Source organism: Eriocheir sinensis, unplaced genomic scaffold (assembly GCF_024679095.1).
Source record: "Eriocheir sinensis breed Jianghai 21 unplaced genomic scaffold, ASM2467909v1 Scaffold388, whole genome shotgun sequence".
NCBI classification, from domain to species: domain Eukaryota; kingdom Metazoa; phylum Arthropoda; class Malacostraca; order Decapoda; family Varunidae; genus Eriocheir; species Eriocheir sinensis.
Window position 1 is genome coordinate 82,198 of NW_026111707.1, and position 7,803 is coordinate 90,000.

Below are 7,803 nucleotides of genomic sequence, written 5' to 3' on the forward strand. Positions count from 1 at the left end.
GTGTGTTCCATTCCCCTCTGATTCTTGAGAAATCTGCGGCTAGCTCGAAATTTTGTGGGCCAACTTTTTCAGCCGAATATATGCTCCGAAGCGGAATTTAGTGAGGATTCTTATGGTATCTTCAAATTCCTCATACGTCTATTAGTTCCCGAGTTACACCGAGAAAACTGATTTTTTTTTCTCTCGTCAGAGTAGCCTAACAAATAAAAATCACTCAAAGCTCCTCATCTACGTTCCTTAGAAAGATTGCCATATGTTACTAGTAAGAAACTTATCCCAACAACAGCAAATTTGGCGCACTTTCATTTTTTTTCTTCTGATTTTGCATTAATTAATGTCTTATATCTCATCTCTTAACTTCTTTCTTCTTATTTCTTTTCTCAACTTGCATTTCTTTATATTTTCTGCCTGCTCTTCGGTGTCATTTGACCTTAGACGTTGCCGCATCGAGTTTACCTTTTTCCCTAGATCAAGATAGCGCTCAACCGAAGGCAACCCAGAAATACCTCAGTGAGTCAGCGAATGGAAGGGAGAAAGAGCGATGTGAGAGGAAAAGTGTGCGCGTGTGTGTGTGTGTGTGTGTGTGTGTGTGTGTGTGTTCCATTCCCCTCTGATTCTTGAGAAATCTGCGGCTAGCTCGAAATTTTGTGGGCCAACTTTTTTAGCCGAATATATGTTCCGAAGCGGAATTTAATGAGGATTCTTATGGTATCTTCAAATTCCTCATACGTCTATTAGTTCCCGAGTTACGCCGAGAAAACTGATTTTTTTTATCTCGTCAGAGTAGCCTAGCAAATAAAAATCACTCAAAGCTCCTCATCTACGTTCCTTAGAAAGATTCCCATATGTTACTATTAAGAAACTTATCCCAACAACTGCAATTTTGACGCACTTTCATCGAAAACTTAATTTTTAATCATTTTTTATTTACTTCTATGGCGCGTTTCGCGTCATCGTCCGCCAGAACCTTTTACCCTTGATGACACGAAATGCGTCATCGTGCGCGAGAGGGTTAAATAAGTCAGATTTATCTCAAATTCACTGTCTGGGCAGACAAATATTCGGAAAAGAGAAGGCAAACCAGTTTGTAGATATATATAAATATGCTGTATATTCACATCCTTATGGATATCTTCTTGTTGATTTGGGTATAAATACTCCTGAATCTCTACAGTTTCGCTCAACTCTCCCTTCCATCATACCTTTCTCCCTCCCTCTTCTCTCTCATCCCCCCTCCCTCCCTCCCTCCCCTTCCCTTTCCTTCCCTCGTGTTATTAAATAAGTCAGATTTATCTCAAATTCACTGTCTGGGCAGACAAATATTCGGAAAAGAGAAGACAAACCAGTTTGTATATATATATATATATATGTATATATATATATATATATATATATATATATATATATATATATATATATATATATATATATATATATATATATATATATAGATATATATATACGTCCTTATGGATATCTTCTTGCTGATTTGGGTATAAATACTCCTGAATCCCTGCAGTTTCGCTCAAACATTGTTGGAGAGCCTCCCAGGTGAACGCGTATTCCAATGGTGAACTCCAGGAAAAAGAAACTCTTACACGTTATATACTCCCAGCATAACGAACCCTACGATTTAAGCTCTCAGCTACTTCTGATCTTACTCTCTTAAGCCTTTGCAGCTGCTTTCTTAAACCCTCGAAGCCCGCCTTCCTGAAGTCAGGTATTAAGTGTTGTTTCTGCTGACTCTATCCTCCCATTTAATATTAAATTTAATTTCCTTATGATCACTGTTACCTAATGAACCCGCAACCTCAATGTTGTTTATTATGTCCTCTTTATTAGTTAACAACAAATCCAAAATATTTTCTTCCCTCGTTGGTGTTCTAATTAACTGCTTAAGGAAACTATCCTACGGCGGGAAATGAAAAAGAACCATGCAACATGGAAAAACTGCATGGAAATTTGTGTGCCTGTGAGAACAAGACAACGCTTGCTGAGCACCCAATGAAGATCACAAGACTAAGATGATTTCCACCTGCGGGATATACTGTTAAATTTATTAATCATGCTAAAGCATATGAGCTATCTTATTTAGCATTCTATGACTTTGAGAGTATTATCGTAAAGCCTTCTTCGAATGGATGTAAAGATACATCACTTTGCCATAGCGTATGCTTACATTATAGTGAATAGAAACGGAGAAACAGTAGAAAACGGATCCTATTGTGGAAGTAATGCTGTCAACCATTTTAGCTGAACCCACACTGTTTTGTATATAGAACGAACTTACATTAGCTGAACTCACACTGTTTTGTATATAGAACGAACTTACATTAGCTGAACTCACACTGTTTTGTATATAGAACGAACTTACATTAGCTGAACTCACACAGTTTTGTATATAGAACGAACTTACATTAGCTGAACTCACACTGTTTTGTATATAGAACGAACTTACATTAGCTGAACTCACACTGTTTTGTATATAGAACGAACTTACATTAGCTGAACTCACATTGTTTTGTATCTAGAACGAACTTACATTAGCTGAATTCACACTGTTTTGTATATAGAACGAACTTACATTAGCTGAACTCACACTGTTTTGTATATAGAACGAACTTACATTAGCTGAACTCACACTGTTTTGTATATGGAACGAACTTACATTAGCTGAACTCACACTGTTTTGTATATAGAACGAACTTACATTAGCTGAACTCACACTGTTTTGTATATAGAGCGAACTTACATTAGCTGAACTCACACTGTTTTGATTATAGAACGAGCTTACAATAGCTGAACTCACACTCTTTTGTATATAGAACGAACTTACATTAGCTGAACTCACACTGTTTTGAATATAGAACGAACCTACATTAGCTGAACCCACACTCCTGGAAGAAGTTCAAATTTCCTGAAGGCTACAATAAAATCAATATGACCGATGAAGATACGGCACGTCACAATGAATAAACTCACTGTCTTCTCTGTAAATACGGGTTTTAAAAGGTAAAGGAGTAAAACATCATGACCATGAAAAATCAGGAAACAATTACATTGAAGCTTATTGTAATAGATGCAACCCTCAAATGAAAAAAAATCACAAATTGCAGCGCACTCTCATTGCACATAATGCGGATTACGACATGACGTTATTCCCGCGTGAATTAACGCTACCTGACTTTGAAAATCAAAGTAAGACCAAAATATTCAGTTCACAAATACCATGAAGTCATTATAAATGACTTGAGATTTATTGACGCGTATGTCTTTATGTCTGGATCACTCGCGGCTTTAGCGAACCAATTCATCAGCAATGGGAACGAACCCATATGCACACAACAGATGTTGAAAGATGTGCCAGCACCTGCGTTACCATTATTGATCAAGGGAAAGTAGGTTTTTTGTTATGACTATATGGATTCGATGGAACGACTTTCTGAGACACGTCTTCCATCCCGCGAAGATTTTTTCAATTCGCTTCAAGAAGCAGAACTTTCCGAAAGTGATTATAAACATGCTCAGAATGATTGGAAAGTAGCTGGGTGTCAGAGCCTGATGGACTATTTGTTACTTTATGTAAAAGTGGATGTTGACCTTCTATGTGCTGTCTTCCTAGAGTGGAGAGGTATTTTGAAAACCCAGTGGAGGTTGGATATTGTAAATTATGTTAGCCTGCCAGGATTTGCCTATGACTCTTTTCTATTAACCCTAGAACACTAACCTTAGAAAAAGTCACACCACTACTAACCATGGGTACATCATACCCGATTTTGAAAAAAAAAAAAAATTAAATGTAAAGTTTTAATGGAATAAAGTTACATGAAGGGACTTCAAACTTTGTATCTTGACTTAACATTAAGAAGAACTGAAAAACGTATTGTTTTGGTATGAAAATCAGGTACTGAAAAATGTTACTAAAAATAGGAAAAATGTTCAAAAATTTCAAAAAAAAAATTTCATAAAAAAAATTATCATCCGATGGCTTCCAAACTTCTTGTATGGCCTCCCAGGTCCTGTGATCCACTGCACAGGTGATCACTAAAAAAGTACGTAAACAATATCCTAGGGACATGTACAACACCCTGTATCACCAACCATGGGTATGCCGCACCCGAATGTAGGCCTACAACAAAGGTGAGCAGAGAGAGCGAGACAACGTGACCTTCCCCTACACTGTCAAGCGGGCACATGAAGCTACTGAGGAGGTGGGTACCCTCAGAGCACCGGAACCATACACAATGGCAATGACGTCATTCGCATGGGTACCTCATACCCATGGTTAGCGTTCTAGGGTTAAAAACACAGCAGGAATTAGAGATGTTTAGTAGCCCAGACATATATCATTGCATTCAAACAAATGTGCGTGGGGGCTACACAAGTGTTGTGCGTCGTTTTGTACGCACCAATAACATCTACACGAACCCTCAGTTTAATCCAAAACATGATAGAAACACTTTCCTTTCATATCTTGACTTCAACAGTCTTTATCCCACTGTAATACAAGAGAAATTACCATGTGGAGATATGAGAAAGCTAGATGAGACATAAATACACTGGTTTTTGAGCGGGAGGGGGGCTAGATCAATCAAGCAACCGATGACGATTTTGAATACCTCATTCTGTGCGATACTCCCCTTCAGCTGCCACATTCTCTTGGATGATATCAGACGTGTTCGGATCTGTTGGGATGTGGTTGTGTTAGATGTGAAATAACATACGACAGTGGAACATGGAAGGAAAGAGTATGTCCACACAGTAAAATACAGAGATGAGGATTGCACTGCATTAGTTGAGTGATTACACGATGTAAATTGAAATTCTTTGGATACTGAAAGGATGTACGGGGACAACTGGATGAGAAGGGAGAGATATGCAGATTTTTATGTTATATAGCTAGTTACACCAATGAAGACTTAGGACATACACATTAAGAAAGACCACAATTTTGGCTGCTAGACGGAAAATCACTAGATGTCAAAGTGCCAGGGCATTGAAGGAAGTAATAATAAGAAAAGAAATAATAATTAATGAGTATAAATATATTTATGATATTTGTGTTTATCTTAATAATAGTATTGGAATTTTCAAACCCTAATAATATATTAAATAAATATTGATAAATTAATGAAAATAAATACAGTAACTGTACTAATACTACCACTAACAATATTGACAGCACTGCCCTTAATAGACTGAGCAATAAACTGAGTCTGAAATATAGCCATAACTGAACTGTCTCTGTCTGAGTGTTATGTGTAGCTTGCTCCATGCACCGTGATAGGAATGGCATAGATGCATGCAGGTTGCTGAGATACTTACAGTCACCAGCCACTTGTAGATATGGCACCAAAATGTGTTGGAAGCATTGGCGGCTAACTTCTATTTATTTAATTATTATTTTCTTTATACAAAGGAGACAGCTCAAGGGCAACAAAGCGTACTAGAAAAAAAAGCCCCACTACTCACCATTCTCAAACAGACAAAAGTAGAGTCTTGATACACTCTTCTTGAAGGTCAAATTATAGGCAGGAGGAAATGCAGACGATGGAAGGCTGTTCCAGAGTTTATCAGTGTAAGGGATGAAAGAGTGGAGATGCTGGTTAACTTTTGCATAAGATGTTTGGCAAGATAGAACATGCAGTAATTGACTTAAATCAGAAAAGTATAGATTTAGGAGGGAAATGGGCAGGCACTGGTTTAGTAATAGGGTGGTGGAGGAATGGAATAGACTCAGCAATCACATCGTGATTGCAGGGACGATAGCTTGTTTTAAGAGCAAACTGGATAGCTACATGGACGAGGCTGATAGGTGGTAATGGGGAGGAATCTAGAGCTGTCGTGTGTAGGCCATTCGGCCTCTTGCCGCGGGAGGAGGGGAGGCATGCAGTTAGCAAGTTCAGAGCAGCTGTCAGCGTGAAAATGATTAGAATTTCCACATTATCATTATTTATATATATCACTTACCCCGGCTGGCATCCTTCCGTAATAAATGTAGCTTCACACCAGGCTATGTCCTCTATATCACCACAAAGGGACATGGTTTGAAACTCCGGCTGGTAAACGTGGCGGCCGCGGCGGTGTTATGATTTTTGAACGAGGCAGCGTTGCAATCGGAGCAGAGAAAGATATTGCCGCGAATAGCGATATAATAAACAGTATAAGTTAGTTCAAGATAATTATATTCACTCACTCTTTCCCCCTACAAACCAATGATTCAATGTAAATCATTACTGATAGAAGCCAGCGTGCGTGCTAAAACAATGAGTTTGGAAGAAAAACATGATCACATTGTTTTTAAAGAACGGCAGTAGGGCTACAACCTTGGTTCATTCCGGTATGTATACAGAAAGGTTAAACACATAAATCACATCTAACCACTGGTAGCCTCCCACAAATGCAGAGAAAGTAATATAATTGCGGTCTAGTGAGTTTGCTTGTTTGTTTGTTTGTTTGTTTGTTTGCTTGCTAGCTAGCTAGCTAGCTAGTTAGTTTGTTTGCTAGCTAGCTTGTTTGTTTGTTTGCTTGCTTGCTAGCTGGCTAGCTAGCTACCTTGTTTCTTTGTTAGCTAGCTAGTTTGTATGTTTGCTTGCTAGCTAGCTAGTTTGTATGTTTGCTTGCTAGCTAGCTACCTTGTTTGTTTGCTAGCTAGTTTGTTTGTTTGTTTGTTTGTTTGCTTGCTTGCTTGCTTGCTAGCTAGCTAGTTTGTTTGTTTGTTTGTTTGCTAGCTAGTGAGTGTGTTTGTTTGTTTGCTACCTAGCTAGTTATTTTCTTTGCTAGCTAGCTAGCTAGCTTGTTTGTTTGTTTGTTTGTTTGTTTGTTTGTTTGTTTGTTTGCTAGCTAGCTAGTTTGTTTGTTTGTTTGTTTGTTTGTTTGTTTGTTTGTTTGTTTGTTTGTTTGTTTGCTAGCTAGCTAGCTAGCTAGCTAGCTACCTTGTTTTTTTGCTAGCTAGCTAGTTTGTTTGTTTGCTTGCTAGCTAGCTACCTTTTTTGTTTGCTAGCTAGCTAGTTTGTTTGTTTGTTTGTTTGCTTGCCTGCTTGCTAGCTAGCTAGCTAGTTTGTTTGTTTGTTTGTTTGCTAGCTAGCTAGTGAGTGTGTTTGTTTGTTTGCTACCTAGCTAGTTATTTTCTTTGTTAGCTAGCTAGCTAGCTAGTAGGCTAGCTTGTTTGTTTGTTTGCTAGCTAGCTAGTTTGTTTGTTTGTTTGTTTGTTTGCTTCCTTGCTAGCTAGCTAGCTAGTTTGTTTGTTTGTTTGTTTGCTAGCTAGTGAGTGTGTTTGTTTGTTTGCTACCTAGCTAGTTATTTTATTTGCTAGCTAGCTAGCTAGCAAGCTAGTTTGTTTGTTTGTTTGTTTGTTTGTTTGTTTGTGTGTGTACTAGTTAGCTAGCTAGCTTGTTTGCTTGTTTGCTAACAAGTTTGTTTGTTTGTTTGTTGCTAGCTAGCTTGTTTGTGTGTTGCCAGCTAGCTTGATTGTTTGTTTGTTGGTCGGTCGGTTTGTTGGTTTCTTCCTTTTCTAGCTCGTTCGTTCAACTGAGTTAGTTTGTTTGTTTGTTTGCTTGCTTGCTCGCTAGCTAGTTTGTCTTTTAGTTTGTCAGCTAGCTAGTTTTGTGTTTGTCTGTTAGCTTGCCCGTTTGCTTGTATTGGCAGGCAGGCAGGCAGGCAGACAGGCAGGCAGGCAGGCAGGCAGGCACACCTATTTACATGCCTGCACACCTACTTTCATAGAAACGTATTTGCAGCTTTTTAGTCATCCACCTGTCTACTGTTGGGCATGTAAACGCTTGCCCAGGGTTCCGGCGGGCT